Raw genomic sequence first — 18984 nt, 5'->3', positions numbered from 1 at the left:
CCTATAAGGCCATATTACGTTCATAAGAATGTGTACCGTATGAATAAAATGGGACCTAGGTAGGTTAGCTACCTTTTATACCTCTATAAATAAAAACTATCAACAGAGACTTGACGCAGGTGAACCGACACAAATCGGTCAAGCTTGGGAGCACGGGACCACCATGTGAGGAGCGAGGAATGAGTGATTAAGTGACGAACGAGGACCTGATGACCGGTCCTCTAGCTCCGCTGTCGGCGCCGCTCGCTCTCAGTCGGTCAGTCAGTCACTCGCGCGCCGCCACCGCGTATGGACGTATGCGCGTAACCCCCACCACACACGACAATTCCTAAGTTTTCCCCGCTAGAAAACCAAGTGAAATAAATCTAGTTTATCACCTGTGGACAACTTACTCGTGGAATTAATTCTGCTTATCTAGCAGTGTAAAAGTAAAGACACGGATCCGGTAAGTGTTTCCTAGTTATTTTCTTTACGCATCTAATTGACTGTAGTTTGTTTTGTTGTTACGTGATGTAATTAATGAAATTGAGTTTTACTTACAACTATTGAGTTGGGAGTATTCTGTCTTTCAATATAAATGTTATTTCGTATAAAAACTAAAGCAATCCTAAATCTAATTACTTATAACGAAACAGGATAACACTAATTAGTGATAGATACCTACCTACCAAAACATTTTCGTTTTTATAAAAGGAAAAATGTTCGATGAATAAGCGCAAACCTTTTGCAAATTATTGAAATTGAGTCATATGCAAGCCATCGGTCAGATGACATTATACCTACTTACTTACTTATTTATTTTATGAGGAAATATTACAGAGAGACAGACAGACAGGTGGATGAATGGTTCGGCTAATGGTTGATGAGTGTGACGTAAGCGCCGCTTAACTCGCTTCATTATTACAGCCCCACTGAACAAAACACCATGAGTGACTGGTTTTTCTGTTCATAGCAGTACAATTGATGACACACTGTATACTTGCGAATAATAGTCTGAAATACCTACAGTATGTAAACACATGATACAGGTATAACGTATATGCAATACGCAGGTGATGCGCCGTACGTATAAAGGTAACATGGTTGCCACATAGGGGGTGTTTTTCGCAACTTTGGGGAAAAATATCTTGTTAGAGAAGTTTTGGAGAAACAAGAACGATTGGGAAAACAATGGGGATTTTTTCCCCATGTTTTTTTTCGTTGTTTCAACCAATTTTTCATCCTGCCATTTTTATATTGAAGGATATTAAAATTGACATGGGGAATTTTGAAATAGATTCGTGTGTGGCAACCCTGAAAGGTATCCTTGAAGGTGTACAGTATACAGTACACTACCTATAGCTGACAAAACAGCGTAATTTGTTGCAATTCGTTTATTAGCCACTTTCGTTGTTGGCATACTGTTATAAGCATTTTAATTGCGCTATCATTAACGCATAATTATCTATCTTTACTTATATATTCCTTAATGGGATGAGACTCGATATCACATCATTGCGTCTGAACCTCCCTTTTCAACAGTATTTTTATCCCCTTTTAGTTAAAGTTAGGTTAGGTTTTAGAAGTGTGTCATGTGTGGATCGAAATAGAATTTTCTGTTTAACACGACGGGAAACAGGCGTGAGTTTATGTATAATAATATTATAAACTTTATTCCACAAAATAAAAGAAATACAAAAATGTTTACTTAAAACAATTTTAAATGTGTCTTACATTCTAGATAGTACAACTAGACGTCGACAGGTATATCAAATGTTGTGGATACACCACCAATCCGCACTAAATGTTTTGCCTCTTCCTTTTTGATGCAAACAGTAAACGACTGGAACTGTCTGCCTTCGTCTGTTTTTTCGACTAGTTATAAATAATCTGACAGCCAAGGCTAGAGTGAATAGGCATTTGCTAGGAAAAAAAGATAGATTGAAGGAGTTGTACAGGGGTCCCCAAACTAGGCAATGCCATCTTGGGAAACCAGGTATGTTTTTTTGTAGGTAGGTATGTTTAATGAGATAAGCCAGCCAGCCAATACGAAACTTGGTGTCCAAATACAAGCGCTACTATTAGGTAGTTATTATTATTTTCGTTTCAAAAGAGACAGGGTACAGTCATGAGAATAAATAGACATTGGTGCTAATTCCTGTAAATACCATCTAATTTTATTTTAAGTTATATCTGTCATTTTCTTATCCGCCGAAAAGGAAAGGGACGGGTAATTGACAAGCATAAAATTTATGGAACACACGTCAATTTTTACCGACTTCAAAAAAGGAGGAGGTTCTCAATTCGACCGTATATTTTTTTTTTTTTTTTTTTTTTTTATGTTTGTTCGGGCATATCTTCGTCGTATATGAACCGATTTTGATAATTCTTTTTTTGTTTGAAAGGAGATATACCCAAGGGGGTCCCATGTCAAGGAAGTCAGGATCTGATGATGGAAGACCAGAGAAATCGAGGGGAATTTTCAAAAATCGTAGGAGCGACTAGTGCGTTTGTAAAGTCATATTGATCGGATCGATCTTTAGGCTTCGGGAAAACTTCCCGGCCTTCGAAAACTGGTCAGCATCAGGGAGATACCCTATGGCCTGGCAAAACTATACAACCTGGAGCAATTTTTCTTTCACGAAACGTATTTAAATCTTGATCAAATCCAATCGCCGGTGCAAAAAAACAAAATGGCGGAAAAAAAAGATGGCCGCCATACAAAATTTTGTCGATTTTGGAAGAAGCCCGTTTGGGTAAAAATAATGTATGGGGCGCTTACTCAAAACGTCATGTAGAGTACGGAAATACTTTCTGATCACCAAAAACTGCTCCGCATCAGAGAGATACTCTACGGCCTGGCAAAACTATCGCACGTGAACCAATATTTCTTTCAGAGCACTTATTTAAATCTTGGTCAAATTCCATAGCGCGTAAAAAAAAAACAAAATGGCGGAAAAACAAGATGGCCGCCATACACAATTTTGTTTTTTCAGAAAATGTCTCGGGATATAAAATATATATCGGGGTTGTGGTCGGATCGTCATGTTAAGTATGGAAATACTTCCCGATTTTCGAAAACTGCTCCGCATCAGGGTGACACCCTACGGCCTGGCGAAACTATCACACCTGAACCAATTTTTCTTTCACGAAACCTATTTAAATCTTGGTCGAATTTAATGGCCGGTGAAAAAAATACAAAATGGCGAAAAAACAAGATGGCCGCCATACAAAATTTTGTTTTTCCAGAAAATGTCTTGGGGGTAAAAATGATGTATAGGCGTGTGATCGGAACGTCATCTTTGAAAACTGCTCCCAATCAGGGAGACATCCTACGGCCTGGCAAACCTATTGCACCTGGATTTTGTTTGTTTCCACGACACCCATTTTAATCTTGGTCAAATTCTGTCGCCGGTGAAAAAGAACAAAGTGGCGGAAAAACAAGATGGCCGCCATACGAAGAGGGACAGTTTCGAATAAACAGAACACGCGAGCTGCTTTAGCAGCAAGCGAACCACGCGAAATCTACTGTATCTATATGTATGCGTGAGTGTGTATGATAGCAGCTTCCACTGACAACCACATGTGTGTATGTACACATACACATGTGTGTGTGTGTGCGTGTGTGTGCGCGCGTGTGTGTGTGTGTGTGTGTGTGTGCGTGTGTCTGTGTGTGTGCGTGTGTACGTGCGCGTGTGCTCGTGTGCGTTAGCGCGTGTGTGAGTGTGTGTGTGTGTAAACATGTTCATCAATAATAATTGTGATCACTACTAATAATATATTATATTATTATATATGAATATAAATCAGAAAATCTGTCTGTCTGCATCCTTGCTCGGTCTAACCATCACTTAAAATCGTAAAATAAAATAAAATTTTTAACAAAAAAAAACCGACTTCAAACGCAAAACTAAAAAGCAATAAATAAATTTACTTCGCACAAAGTAATTAGTACGTATTTTCAATTAGTTAATTATTTTATAATTCTGAAGTCGGTGCCAAGTAAATGCTACAACAACCCTACTACAATATCAAATTACTATGTACACACAATATTGTTTAATACCTATATCAAAGCAATTACAAAACAATGTCAAACAAAAAAATTACAAAACAATCAGTATTGAAAAATATATGAATCGGTACTTCGTTGTAGCATTTCCTTGGCACCGGCTTCAGATTTATAAAATAATTAACTAATTGAAAATACGTACTAATTACTTTGTGCGAAGTAAATTTATTTATTGCTTTTTAGTTTTGCGTTTGAAGTCGGTTTTTTTTTGTTAAAAATTTTATTTTATTTTTAAGCACAAATCTAAACCAACCGTCTAAAAATTTTACATCAGTCAATAACCCGACACATTCATTTACTCATTCTTCCTAAAATTAAGAGCTGTGAATCATCCGTCCCTTTCCTTTTCGACGGATATGAAAATGACGGATATAACTTAAAATAAAATTAGGCGGTGTTTGCAGGAATCGGGGCCACTATATGTATAAGCGGACGTTATTTAAAACAATGTTCAGGCTGTGTGAAGGTTGTAACGGAGGAAAATGGCAACAAAAAAATAAAAGCATAAACTAAATAATGGATTGTACAATGACTAATAAATATACTACGGTACGCGTGTTTGAGACAGTCTGAGTAGTTGGAGAACAAGTTTATTTGGGAGATATAATACCTACCTACATCAGAGTAGGTAGGTACCTTTATGGGAGTTCCGACGTAGTTCTTATCTCTATATTATTCTGAAGAACAATTGTTAAACAAACACCTTGTATAATTATCTAAATTGTAGCTTTGCGTATTTAAATAGCATTCCTAACAACTACATAAACTATAATCAAAATAATCGATACACTTCCGAATTTTCTTTCAATAAAGCACGAGTTCAAACTTATAATTTTGAATTTGGAACATTACAATTCAGAACTAAAATAATACCCACAATCAACATCATAAATGAGATCATAAATCATAATCATTCTTACGAATAATATAATTTCGTGGTTTCGATTTTTTTAAAGATTTTTCCTATGGGTTGGGGCTGTACTGAACTCAGTAGACTAAAGACGTTATGGAGCTAATGTAAAAGTGAAAAGAGTGATAGCAGTCGGAAACATTGGCATAGTAGTCATAGCAACTGGATCAGACATTCCACACATCACGATGTGTTTGGGGCATGCTCATTCCACTAGACGAAACAATCAGAGTCGGATTCAGAGCTGCTATACTTATAATAGTAAATATGTAGTATGGAATGAATGGAGTGTTCACGCGTTGACGTGTTTTAAATTCATGATATTTAGCCCTAACCTCGTAAGGTTTAAAATATTTCATTTATGAATAAAAGTCTAATTGAAAAAGAAAGAAAAAATATGTTGTGTGTTACAAGCCGCGTCCATCCATCTTAGTTCTTCGTATCAAAACTGACTGCGAGTTATGTTCACGGGAATCACGCTTCGCACGGTGCGAATTATATCGATAGTTTCGTCCAATAGACGCAGCGAATGTTATCTACGTGGATAGACGTTGTACGGCTATTGGCTAAAACCCTCGATATACTTCCTTTGCCGCGTGGGCAGGTCCTAAGACCACATTGAAGCAATCATCTAAAAATAAAATAAAAAAAATAAAATATGTTTCTTTTCTTTAAAAGGTTTCATAATATTAGACAGGATACCGATGTCTCCCTTTAAGCATATAATAGCTTGTGTTGGGAGGCACCGTCGTGCATCTAAAAAGTTTGATTACCTAGGTACTTAAAAATATTGACCTTATCGATTACGGGCGTAAGTATGTGTGTATTTTCTTAATGTATGATGCGTGATGACTATTGATTAACACCCAGTCTGTCCCAAGCCCGGTGTCCAGAATGGATGTAGCTTTTATGTCAGGGATTCACCAGATCGCAGACAACCCATCTGCGTAGAGAATTAAACAAACTTGCAGTGACCCCCCCTCGACCCGCCCATGCCCCTGGGTGCACCCCTGGCAAGGCTGTCTGCGCAGTGTTGGCTGTGTTCCACCAGAACAAAACAATTTGCAGTCGTTACGTTACGTAAAGACGATAATTGCAGGCGGTTTCTATGTAAATAACTCTTAAACATACACAATGTATCCCGCTACTAGTAGTTACATAGCAATTGTCTTTAAGTAAAACCTGTTGCCAATATTATGATAGAAACCTGTCGCTATTATAAACGCTTAATTGGCAGGTAGAATTCTTGACTCCTGTCCCACACAAGTTACAAAAGTATTTTAGTTTAAATACAAACATACTTACACATAAACTCACGCCCGTAATACCTGATGGGGTAGGCAGAACCACTAGAAATTAAAGACAATTTGCAACCACTGTGTTGATACGAAGTCCTAAGATATGATGAACCTTACGATGATAAGGGATCATCCATAACAAGGAGAGACTCAAAAACAATATAGGTGGCGCTGTAAAGATTTTCCTTCGTTTAACCTTCTAATTTCATGGACAGACATGCATCATTTATCTTCGGTTTTGGGTATAAATGATGACCCTTTTTTTATTACACCCAGGCACAATTACGTCTGCCACTTATTATTCTGATCAAAATAAAGAGAAGCAATACAGTAGCAACATAATTTTAAAGGTAAGTACCTACATAATGTGATTGAAATATCAGTTACTTATATCAACAATTATTTTTATATTGTATTTCCCTCACCCTCGGAGCAGAGTCCTACTCTGAATCCCATACGAATTAACCCAATAGTCCGCATAAACTTTCGAGTTATGAAGCGACTTCTCGGTACGAAGCGAAAATAGATAGGTACACTTTGTTTATTGAATATTCCGATATAATAACACTATCGCAAATGTTTTCCGACTATTTTAATGCGACCACAAAACACCACTTCGTATTAATTATTTAGGAATAATCTAAATGAAGAAAGCAATAATGTCGTTCACGTTCCCGCCAAAAAGACCCATGCTTAGATGTAATGTTTATATATAAAACTATATCATTATAATCTAAGTATAACCACAGAACAAATTAAGTAATATTCCTATAAGGTGTAAGTACTTAATATTGCGTACGGTCACGAGCATTAATATGTATACACTTTGGTACCATGTCACATTAACTTTTTTGACAAATTGAACTGTAAGTCTCACTAAATGTCAAATATGTTAGTGCGATAGAGTCCTAAAGTGGGTACATTATATTGCTCATAACTGTACTTTATTATAAACTAATTATCCGATTTCAATAGTAACGCACGTATTTTATCCATCCACGGTAAAACTTTTTAAGTTTGTGATGTACTGTATTAAATAAAAAAATGTACTTGTAAATAAAAATAAACAAAAGGCGCCCTTTTTATACTCTTACGTGACTTCCGAAATATAAAAAACTGCCCTGCCCTGCCCTACTGCCTTCCTTGGGCCTCAAACCATCTCCGTAACAAATTTCATCCTAATCGGTTCAGCCCTTTTAGCTTGAGCAGGTAACAAACAGACAAATACTTACTTAAAATTAGATAGTAGAATAGTATAACAACATGTGAAACTTAAAAAAAAACTTACAAACATCACCTTCCTTTTTAGGACTCGAAGAACAGATTTCCACTTCTCGCGATCTTTTACAGCTTCTGTAGCTTGCTCCCACGCAAGACTTGCCAAGAGTTTTTAGGTCTCTATGAAACGACGCCAGGTCTTTTTGGGGCATGCCCTTTTGCGTTTTCCACGCGCACACCAAGCCTCTTCTAAGGATATAACCAATCCACGATCATTTCCATGTGCGGATATCAGCCTTCGCAGTAATTTGCCCAATCAATCTCCACAGTTCTGTCCACTTACAGATGATGGAGAGGCACGTTGACCATGCAAGAGGCACGTTGACCAAATGCTGCAGACCGCAGTAACAACCAACCAACCAACGAATAGTAGCTAACTATAAGATTTGAGGAGCTCGGTGGCGCAGCGGTAAACGCGCTCGGTCTGCGATTGTCGAAGTTAAGCAACTTTCGCAAAGGCCGGTCATAGGATGGGTGACCACAAAAACAAAAGTTTTCATCTCGAGCTCCTCCGTGCTTCGGAAGGCACGTTAAGCCGTTGGTCCCGGCTGCATTAGCAGTCGTTAATAACCAGCAATCCGCAATGGGCCCGCGTGATGGTTTAAGGCCTGATCTCCCTATCCATCCATAGGGAAGGCCCGTGCCCCAGCAGTGGGGACGTTAATGGGCTGATGATGATAAGATTTAGGGGGGAGACCTGTGGGTATATCTATGTTTTACTTATGGTCTTATGTCATATCAAAATATTATGATTGATAAAAAATGCAAATGCCGTTTTACTGAGTTTTATATATTACAAATTAACATAGATTAGCTTAATATACTCGAAGGTGTAGGCAAAAGTGTAACCCACTCTTCGCCAGCATGTTTAAATCCCATGTTATAGGGGGCGAGCCTATTTCCATTAACCGGACACAAATCCTGGTAAACACGTGATCATCATCATCTATGATTCAAACATTCAAACTCAGAGCAAGCATGTTTGAAGTATTTAAAGCGTGGTATTATTTATAGTAAGTGAGCATTTGGAAAAGTGGGGCATGCAAAAGTAACGTCGCACCGGCATTAGACCAGTGTGGTGGGATCGGGGCCGCGGTCAGCTGATGTACTTACAACACCACAGATTATACTCATTTACTGCGCTCTAATTACTTTTCTGCATTTACTTTTAAACATTTATCAATTTATTTCTGATCTGTGCCAACATTTAAATAGTTGTTGCATAATTATTATCGCCGTAAGTACCTACTTAGTGAAACTCCCCTAAACGTCTTTTTTAAACATCACATCCCGAGGTAATTTTCTGCTATTAAACCTCGATAAAAAATGTGACTACATATTTTTACTACCTGGATTGGAACTTAGCGTGACTGTCGCAAGGTTCTGGTAACAAAAATTACATCAGAATGTAAATTTTCAAAAAGGTGCTTATGAAATTTTCACTGAGTATACGACGACCTGATTGTACAAAACTAAGATGATCCGTGCTTCGAAGCACGTTAAGCCGTTGGTCCCGGTTACTACTTACTTACTGGTGTAAGTACGTAGTCGTTAAGTACATGAGCATGTCAGGGGTCTATGGCGGCGCAATAATAACCCTGATACCAGGGTTGATGGGGTTGGTAATCCACCTCACAACCAACACGATAGAAGAAGAAGACTAAAATATAACGCGACAGTATTGATTTTGTTAAAAACGTGTATAATCACATCACGCCTCGTTTTTAAATTGTTTTTACGTTCTAATGAAGATAAAGTAATGGGGGTGCTTTTTTTTACAATACAATAAGTACAAGTAAGTACTATAATACTAAGTTAATTCACCAACAGAACATACTTCCAACTTACAGAGAAACAAATGGCAGAGAAGGCGACCTTATTGCTAAGGTAGCAATTTCTAAAGTAACGTAAATGTTACTGATAAACGAATTGTTGTTGAAATTATTTCAATGCTGTGCGTTGTTTGAGAGAAGAGACGCTGAGGTGTTTGTTTAGTGATAGCAATGATAACAGATAGGTACTCTTGCTATCTCCATCTATCGATGGAACGGCAGAGCAGGGGGGGGAGGGCTGGGGAAATTGAATAAAGTTTAATGCTTGCTGTACACCGAGCCGGGGAACGGGAGAATCGAACATGGACGCGGGATTCAAATTCAAAAATATCTTTATTCAGTAGGTAACATAGTTACACTTTGAATCGTCAACTTTTAACGAACGTCTCATCCGCCTAAAACTACTGCAGCTTCTCACAACCTGTACACCCGGATTTTGTGTGAAACGGCAAACAAAATCCCGCCACGCCATTTAGGGCCTATTTCACCACTTGCTTGAAGTTGCCTGAAACCAGACTATTAAGAATTCACCAGACAATTTATCAGCGAAATGTTTACTCAAGTCCCGCGCCTCTGTTCGCTTGTCCGGCTTCCCGACTCTGTGTACTGCAAGCACAAGAATAGGCGAGGTTCAGATTCGGGCGATTTCTATCGAGTTATGATGAGAATAGGTATAGGGTAAATGACACCATAGATTATACTTCTTACGAAACATCGTGATACGTGTTTTATGATATTTGTATGAAATAATAAAGTGATGTTTTCAAAAAATGGTCTAACGACAATTTTTTGTTACATTGTGTTTTAATTACTACATCCCGCGGCCTACTAGTTCAAAAAGCTTACACCAATCCGAACGGGAGCAGCGTGATGGAGGATGCTCCATACCCGCTCCGGTTGATTTAGGAGGAGCCTGTGCCCAGCAGTGGGACGAATATAGGCTATATACATTATGGTCCACTGGTACTTAACTAGCAGAATTTTTTGCACATCCTTGCGATATTATGCGATATGCATTGTATCGAGTTGCGTCGTGGGGAAGGTCCCTTAGTATATTGTCGGAGTTGCTTGAATGATGTCGTTGGTGGACATTTCCACGTGACATGGCAATAAGAGATCTACTTATTATCAAGACGCACGAGATAAACCTGTGTTCACTTGTCGCCGACAGATTACACGCGATATCTAAACTCGATCCGTCACGATAACACCTTGGAGATACAGTTCAAACGTCTCAAACGACCAACACTACCATACACACGCATTTATAATGTATCCCATTTTATAATTGTGAAAATACCAGTTTAACTTAACGATGTACAACCAGCTAAAAAGGTAAGCAATTAACAGTTACATTTCAATTATTTTATTACTTGAAAGAGAATAAACAACTTTTATGCAAACGCAAAAAAGACAATAAAAGGACCACGAACAATTAAAGAATAAGGTAGTACTTAATTGAGATTTTTATTTCAGTCTTACTCAATTTTATGCATTCACTTTCGTTTTAATTAATTAAATAAATTACTCAATTTTATATTTCGCACGTTTTCTTTTAAGCACGTAAGTAGTTTTATATTCCACAATCTATTAAGTGTGATGTGATGACAATGCGGAGTTGTATAAATAAAATACGTGTGAAGCGTCTCGTTTCTTGTGTTTCTGTGGGATATTTGTGGTAGCCACATGCGCTGGAGTCGGCCTGCGCCCGCGCATCGCCGCCGCCGCGTGGGATCACCATCACGTACACATTTGGAACCTACAATAATTATACCATTACGAAACCACTTGAAGAAGGCCGAAATGTAGGCAGCCAATGGAAATAAAAAATATTGTTCGATTAAATAATCGCTATGCAAATAATACTGTCGACTTTGCATTGAATGACTAATTAATTTTTCTTGTCAAATCAACTGACAGCACCATTTCATGCAGTTTCTCTTCAGCCTTGTTGTATGGTAATCAAAGTACTTAACTATATATAAACGTTTTCATATACCCCACTAGCTATTCTAAATACTAACTAAATAAATATAATTTATAAATATCGCAGGCGGAGACCAACAGAGGGTTTACCGAAGGTTACCGATAATTGTAAACAGACACAACCAATATCACGTTGGAATTTCGGGATAAATGTATCCTTTGACACTCCCGTGATCAAGACGAATCTAAATATACCTCATATATCAAAATCCATCAAACGTTTTGGCTACAGGAAGCCACAAATAAAACAGACATACATACACCCGAAAAACATGTTATCTCCTTTGGCAGTCGGGTTAAAATAAATAAAAATATTCTCGTGTATGTTGTACATAAAATAAATGGCGCTTTCAGACGACACAGCTTAAACCAATTAAACTGCATTGTGAACAAAAAGAACTGCACAAAAAGTAAACCGTTATTGTAATGACGTATTTGTTTCATTACAGAGATCGTTATAGTTTATTTAATTCCCTGTTACGAGTATCTCTTTTTTTTGTGAATATTTTACTCTTGTTGATCAAGAAACTCGTCCGTGTCTACGCGCCGCGCCGGCGCAACTCGCGACGATCCAAGGCAGTTGAGTGATATTTCAAGTAATTATTTTAAATTCGGTGTGTGGTGTAGGCAGGTGGAATAAAACTTTTTATATATAATTTCCGTTTCTTAATCCTGTCGCTAACCTTGGTTTTGTTTCTGATTCGTTATCCGAAATGTAAGTAAGTCATTAGGCAATTTGATATACATACTACTTAAGTACATTGAATACTTAGTAGATCGTTCAAACGCAAATCAAAAATGTACAGCACAGGCATTGCGTGATATTTGTATCAGATGCGTATAGAATTATGTTGCTTCCTATATTGCTTCTTTTTATTTTGATCAGAATAATAATGGGTGGAAGATGTCTTGTGCCAGGATCATCATTTATACCCAAAAACAAAGATAAAAGACGCACTTTTCTATTCCCTCTAATTAGAAGATAAAACGAACGCAAATCTCTACAGCGCCGACTATATTTTTTTTGGAGAACGTAGCCTGGAAAGGCCTTCATTATAAACAATTACAAATTAAATAATTACATTTTCCAACTAATCAAATAAGTTACTTTTTACTAAACGTCAAAACACGAAATTACACAAAACAACAACAAACAACAACGGATGAAACAACTTATAATTGATATGAACGCCTATACTGTACCTATGATCCACAATAAATATATTTCATTTCATTTCATTTAAGTACTATGGAATTTGTATGAAAAAGCAACCTGTGACGTCATAGAAAAACGTGACAAATGTTGCACTTAAGATTAATTTTTTCTTTATTAAAATTCATAAATAAGTTAATAAATAAATATTAAAAAGAAAACGTTTTTTTTTCACTTCGATCTGTCTTTATTTAATAAACAGAATTTCATAAATGATTTTTGACCTAGGAAGCTACCCAATTCTTAAGTACTTACAGTAGTTTTTAAAAATGTAGATAACTATGGCAGATAGTGCAAATAAAGCAGCGTGCCTGCTGGCAGCGTGTGCTAAGTAAAGGGCACTTGAACAAATTTCATTGACCCGTTCTAGATGTTCCCCTTGTTATTCAAACAATTTAAAACACCTTTGTTTTACTCATACTTATTTTACGAATAATACGAATGACTAAAGTTTTGCTTGTTTTATTGGTGCCAATTCCTGTAAATACCATCTAATTTTATTTTAAGTTATATCTGTCATTTTCTTATCCGCCGAAAAGGAAAGGGACGGGTAATCGATAAGCATAAAATTTATGGAACACACGTCAATTTTAAGCACAAATCTAAACCAACCGTCTAAATATTTTACATCCGTCAATAACCCGACACAGTTAAGTAGATAGCACGTCAAACGGATTGCATACCAGCGACGTACCTTTTGACCCGGTTATTCATTCATTTACTCATTCTTCCTAAAATTAAGAGCTGTGATCTCATCCGTCCCTTTCCTTTTCGACGGATATGAAAATGACGGATATAACTTAAAATAAAATTAGATGGTATTTACAGGAATTAGCACCATTGTGTAACAAAACCTTAATATAACACATTGATATGTACTATACAACATAACACACATATTGATATTAACAATATGTCCTAACCGGGGCATATCACAAAAATGGCTTCATGAGCTCTGGTTTGCTTAGGACATTGCAGGCTGATCACCCGATTGTCCGGAAGCTAGATGACACGTGCTTCGGAAGGCACGTTTAGCCGTTAGTCCCGGTTACTACATACTGATGTGATTACGTAGTCCTTGAGGGCCCTTTGGCGGCTCAATAATAACCCTGACACTCGGTCGATGAGGTTGGTAATCCACTTCATAACCCATACGATAGAATAAGATCGATATCTGTAAAACAGACCTCTAGAAGTTGAATTAATGGTATTCTGTAAAAAAAAGAATTGAGTTTCTTAGAACACGGGTCAGTTATTTATTATAAGTAAATATATTTATGTTAAGTATCTGTTAATTAATGGTACAATCAAAGAGCTACAGGGGGGTTAAAATGGCCACATCGAAGCAATTCATCTAAGAAAGCAATATTGCAATTTGACATTGGCGCATAAAAAGTAAGTGCGCAATGCAAAGAAATGTCAAAAAGCAATATTGCTTTTTGAGATGAATTGCTTCGATGTGGCCATTTTAACCCCCCAGTTCAATCACACACCAGCGAATTTGTAATTGTAAACAGTGGCGAAATTATGAACCATTACTTGTCATAATTATAAAATTAATGTTTTTAGGTGTTTTTGGTCTATTACAGAAACGACATGTAACCGTGGTCTTAAGTGCAACCAGTTAATTTGTTACTTTGCAAGAAACTGGACTTTTACACCTTATCGTACATGAGTAAGTAGGTACTGATTTAAATGAATAAATTCAAGACCCAATTAGACAGAGATCACCTGACCTAGTACTTACACTTGTGCTTACCTAGTACTTATTATATACAACTCTTTTAAGGTTTCACTTAATCAAACCGTATGTAAGAGCTTATCATGCTATTAAAATTTTATTCAGCCAAAGAAAATAACTATAAGTAATATAATTGTAGTAGTACAAGAAAGACAGCCCGTACATCTGCGCACACGCTCCATTTGTCAGCAGATATGTGATGTGAGGATCATGGACCGCCGCACACGCAAATGGTACGGAGAAACACAATATCTCTATATGTAAATTAGTACACACATACCGCGCTATGCCCTTGCGCAGTCGGTAGAACCGATCGATCGGCATTTCGCACATTTTTTTGCGATATCCATATTCTTATTTTAAATTAATTAATTTATATAAATGCTATTTGACTTCGTATACGTATATAATATATACATGTATTCTATAAGTACTTACCTACATAACATTTTTATCGTATCAAGAATTACTATGCGGCGACTCTCGGTTGTCTTAATGACTTCGCTCTGCCCAGTCCGATAGAAATACGGACGAGATAATGAGAGACTAACCAGGGTGAGTTCCTCAAAAACAATATAGATGGCGCTGTACGATTCGTTTAACCATCTAATTTCATGGATAACAAACATAATGCTTCTTTTATCTTTGTTTTTCGGTATAAATGATGGCCGTTTTTATTACACCCAAGCACAATTACATCTTCCACCGTTACGATTCTGATGAAAATAAAGAGAAGCGATATAAGTAGGTAGATATAACTTAGCAACAATTATTTTTATATATTATAAAAATGCTTTTGCCATTACATTGTATTTTGTAATAATTATGTACGATAAAGCTGTGCAACGCTATATAGATTGTTTTTGGTGATCGTAGCCTGGAAAGCCCCGCTTTATAAAGTATATAACACACCGGAACACAATAAATACGTACTTAAACTGAACAGGTGTAGCTAGAAGAAACCAAGCTTTGTTTGTAAGTAGGCTAGGTTAGCTCGGTTCTAATGCGGCCTACTCAGACCTAGTAGCACTCCAGCTCCTACTATGGCCATATTACACAAACATAATGACGTATTTACTACCTACAGTAGTGTTTGCCTAGAGTTGGGAGAGATTTAAATCTGCTGGTTATGCTTTGATGTAGGCAAAGAGAATATAATTATGTTATTCATTTCTATTTATGTTTATTATATCTATCTATTTATGATTCATATATTTACTACTACCACAGCTACAACGTACTTTGGATTTAGACATTGACAATCAACTTAATTGGGTACTTTCCTAGGTCAAAGATAAATTATGAAAATCTTTATTTAGTAATAAAGACATAACTAAATGTGACAAAAATCGTTTTCTTTTCTATTTTCTCATTTATGAACTTATTTTAATAAAGAAAAGTATAATAATAAGTGAGACGTATTGTCACGTTTTTCTATATAATTCCATAGTAATTATTAGTTTTGATGGTTGGTTACCTGACCTTATTATTTCTTTTGATACGTACCTATATTAATAAAATAATACGTAATTGTCTTTTCTCGTGTGGGTCGAATAACAATGACCACAGTCACAGAGGCCTTTATAAAATGAGAATTAACTAAGTAGTAGAATAGATACTTGTGCATAAAAATATTTTCAAAATGTGGTACAAAACTGCCTATTTCTTCCACCAGGTGTCGCTACTGTTGAGTGTTCTTAAATTTTGACAGTTCCCCACATCTATTTGAGTAAACAAACATATTGTTTTGGTTATATTTTACTCTATAACCCATTGCACAGCGTTTATTTGCAATATATATTCTTTTTTATGCAATTCATATGAACTTTCATATGGATCATTTTACGACTTTGGAAGTACGAGTAAGTATGTCGAGTCTGTCCACCTGTGACAGAGTGGTGCATCACTAACTAGAGTGAGGCGACGACCTGTAATTTGACGCGGACGAGGGTGACAATCAATTGCTCGTCCCACTGGCCTCCGTTGCGCAATGTTTGCGTAACCGCCTGTAACATTACCCAACACTGACACCGAACTATACCATTCACGATGGTTATCCTTTCCTTAGGATTTTAGAAAGATCTCTTATACGCTCGCAACTTTGGACTTTTGCATATTCATAGTTTGAAATCGAGAGAGAACGGAAAGAAACTGAATTAAGGATATTCTGCTGTATTATCTAATGATTAAGTAACTAATTAAATGTATTCAGTGTTAATGAGTATAAAGTAGATGTGGACGTTTTTATCAAGTAAATAAACATTTCTGCGTTTATATTCAGGACAGTACTTTCAATTATAAGAAACAGACTGTTTTTTCGTAAAGATTTACCTAATGCATTCTCTAACATCGCATTAGTAGAAATGCTCACTTCCACACGTTTGTCTATATATCTATCCATCAGTGAATAATCTATCTCAAACGCCTGGCTTCTATTATACTACTCGACAATGACTGTCGTGCGGGTGGTAGGTATGCGATTATCAACGAATATGCATCGCGTAAATAGCGTATAAGAATAATTATACGCACAGGAAGGACGTCTCGCGTTTAGAATGCTTCTTTGTCCTATCAACCGATGCAAATCTATAATAAGCTACTTTAAAATAGATTTGTGCCATCCCACTTTTATTGCCGTCTCACACCACGCGGGGTTGGCTGGCTGGAGCTGGAACAGATAAGCCCAGATTTTGTTTGATTGAACTACTTCAATGTATACTTATTAAAGATTTTAATAAAAAGTTTAAAAACGCTTTTTTAATCAATAAGCAGCCTATATTTGTCCACTGCTAGTCTCGCGCAGGCTCATGCCTACTATGCACCTTACAATTTTGTTTTATTTTTAACTCTATGGTATTGCAATTTTCAAAGAGAGCTATATATGACATGTACAATCAAAGAGCAAAAGTTCAGTCACTGAGCCCTGCGAATTATTTGTAAACAGTGATGATCAATTATGTCATAATAACTACCACTTAGTAGTTGTTTGGGGCGGAAGGCAAGAGAGAAACCACTGCCCTATTTGTCCCTAAAAAGTAGCACGGAGAATGCTACACCGACAAGAGCGTGGCTCTTAGATAAGTGTAGTGATGAGTTGTCATAATTATAAAATTTTTGTTTTTGTAGGTATTTTTGGTCTATTATAGAAACGACATGTAATTTATTGCTTTGCAAGAAAGTGATAGGACTCCAATTAAGTATCGTAATTGGAATAGGTATTCAAGTAAATCGTGCTCGTTATCAATCCTAAAATGTAACGTCTCTAGTAATAAGACTAGATATCCACTTGAATTTTATAAAATGTTACTATTTGAAGTTTATCAATGAAAGGAAAATGTTATAGTTAACTGCAGCGCGTCTTGTATCTATCGTCACGGAAGAAGCTTTCTAAAGCAATTGTACGATTATCATCATCACACATACAACTTTCCTATTTACACTACAACAAACATATTTCTAACAAATCGTGCAGTTATTGTGATAAGTAAGACTGAGTTCTCCTCGGCGGTTGTTCCCTCCGCAATATGCGGTTTCCTTGTCTAATTATGTCACTAGAAAGTTGTAAAGATAAACTAAACAAATACATACAGCACTATACACACCCTGCCTTACCGATAAGACACTTGGCAATGTGAAAAATGTAGGCAAATACACTGAAGACGCATAAGATAGGTACTTATGACGGAAGTCGGTTTAACTTGCTATTCTTCTGCACCGTCGTCCTATACTCTATACGTATAATATAAAGTCAATCTAGTACGTCTACTCAGAATACAAAAATCTTACAACTAATAAACCTACCTATTACACAAGACAATCTTCTTCTATCGTGTGGGTTGTGAGGTGGATTACCAACCTCATCAACCCTGGTGTCTGGGTTACTATTGAGCCGCCAAAGCCCCCTGACATGACTCATGTAACGACTACGTACTTACATCAGTAAGTAGTAACTAGGACCCACGGTTTAACGTGCCTTCCGAAGCACAGATTGTTTTACTTTCGGACAATCAGGTGGTCAGCCTGTAATGTCCTAACCAAACTAGGGATCACAAGACATTGAAGAATAAGAAAAAAATACAAACAACACCATCAGGCCTCGGCCGCCAAATCTGGGTGCTTAAAACGCCACATCGAAGCAATACATCTAAAAAAGCAATATTGCTATTGGACATTTGTTGACACTGCGCAATTATTTTTAGATACGTACATGCGTAAATGTGAAATACTTAACAATATTGCTTTTTTAGGTGAATTGCTGCGATATGGCGTTTTTAACCTCCTTAAGATACCTCGGAGTTGAATTATACCGGCTGCTTCAGCTGTAATCACTGTTCGCGTGATGATTTCGTTTACCGCGTGCATATTAGTCGACAGTACTGTAGAGCCAGCCAGAACAAATGCATGTGTGGAGCTGGGATACAACGCACACCGGATGCACGACCAGCGCTATGTCACCACTCTCGTCAAGTAAGAGAATATACCAGCTCATACGTCCACTTAGACAATTACCACAAATTACCCTAATCAGATTAAACTGCCGAAGTCATTTTAAAATGTAGGTAAATCGGTGTTTAAATTAGTCACCCAAATCGCATTAAAGTTACACAAAGGTGCCTACACTTGTAAGTGTGTGTAATAGGAAAGTCAGTGTTATCATTTACGTAGTTATAACCAA

The 18984-nt window shown here is 36.9% G+C and overlaps 1 protein-coding gene across 1 annotated transcript in view; it reads left to right on the top strand.

Moving 5' to 3' along the window:
- Positions 1 to 276: 276 nt before the first annotated feature.
- The window catches only part of LOC126380775 (nostrin), a 60263-nt gene continuing 41555 nt past the window's right edge, over positions 277 to 18984 (top strand). The window contains exon 1 of the mRNA XM_050030375.1: positions 277 to 445. The gene's annotated coding sequence lies outside the window, so the exon portion shown is untranslated. The remainder of the gene's footprint in view (positions 446 to 18984) is intronic.

The sequence above is a fragment of the Pectinophora gossypiella genome, chromosome Z (assembly GCF_024362695.1).
Source record: "Pectinophora gossypiella chromosome Z, ilPecGoss1.1, whole genome shotgun sequence".
In the NCBI taxonomy this organism is placed as follows: domain Eukaryota; kingdom Metazoa; phylum Arthropoda; class Insecta; order Lepidoptera; family Gelechiidae; genus Pectinophora; species Pectinophora gossypiella.
Note: the sequence above shows the minus strand (reverse complement) of the source record. Positions and strands in the feature narration are given on the sequence as shown.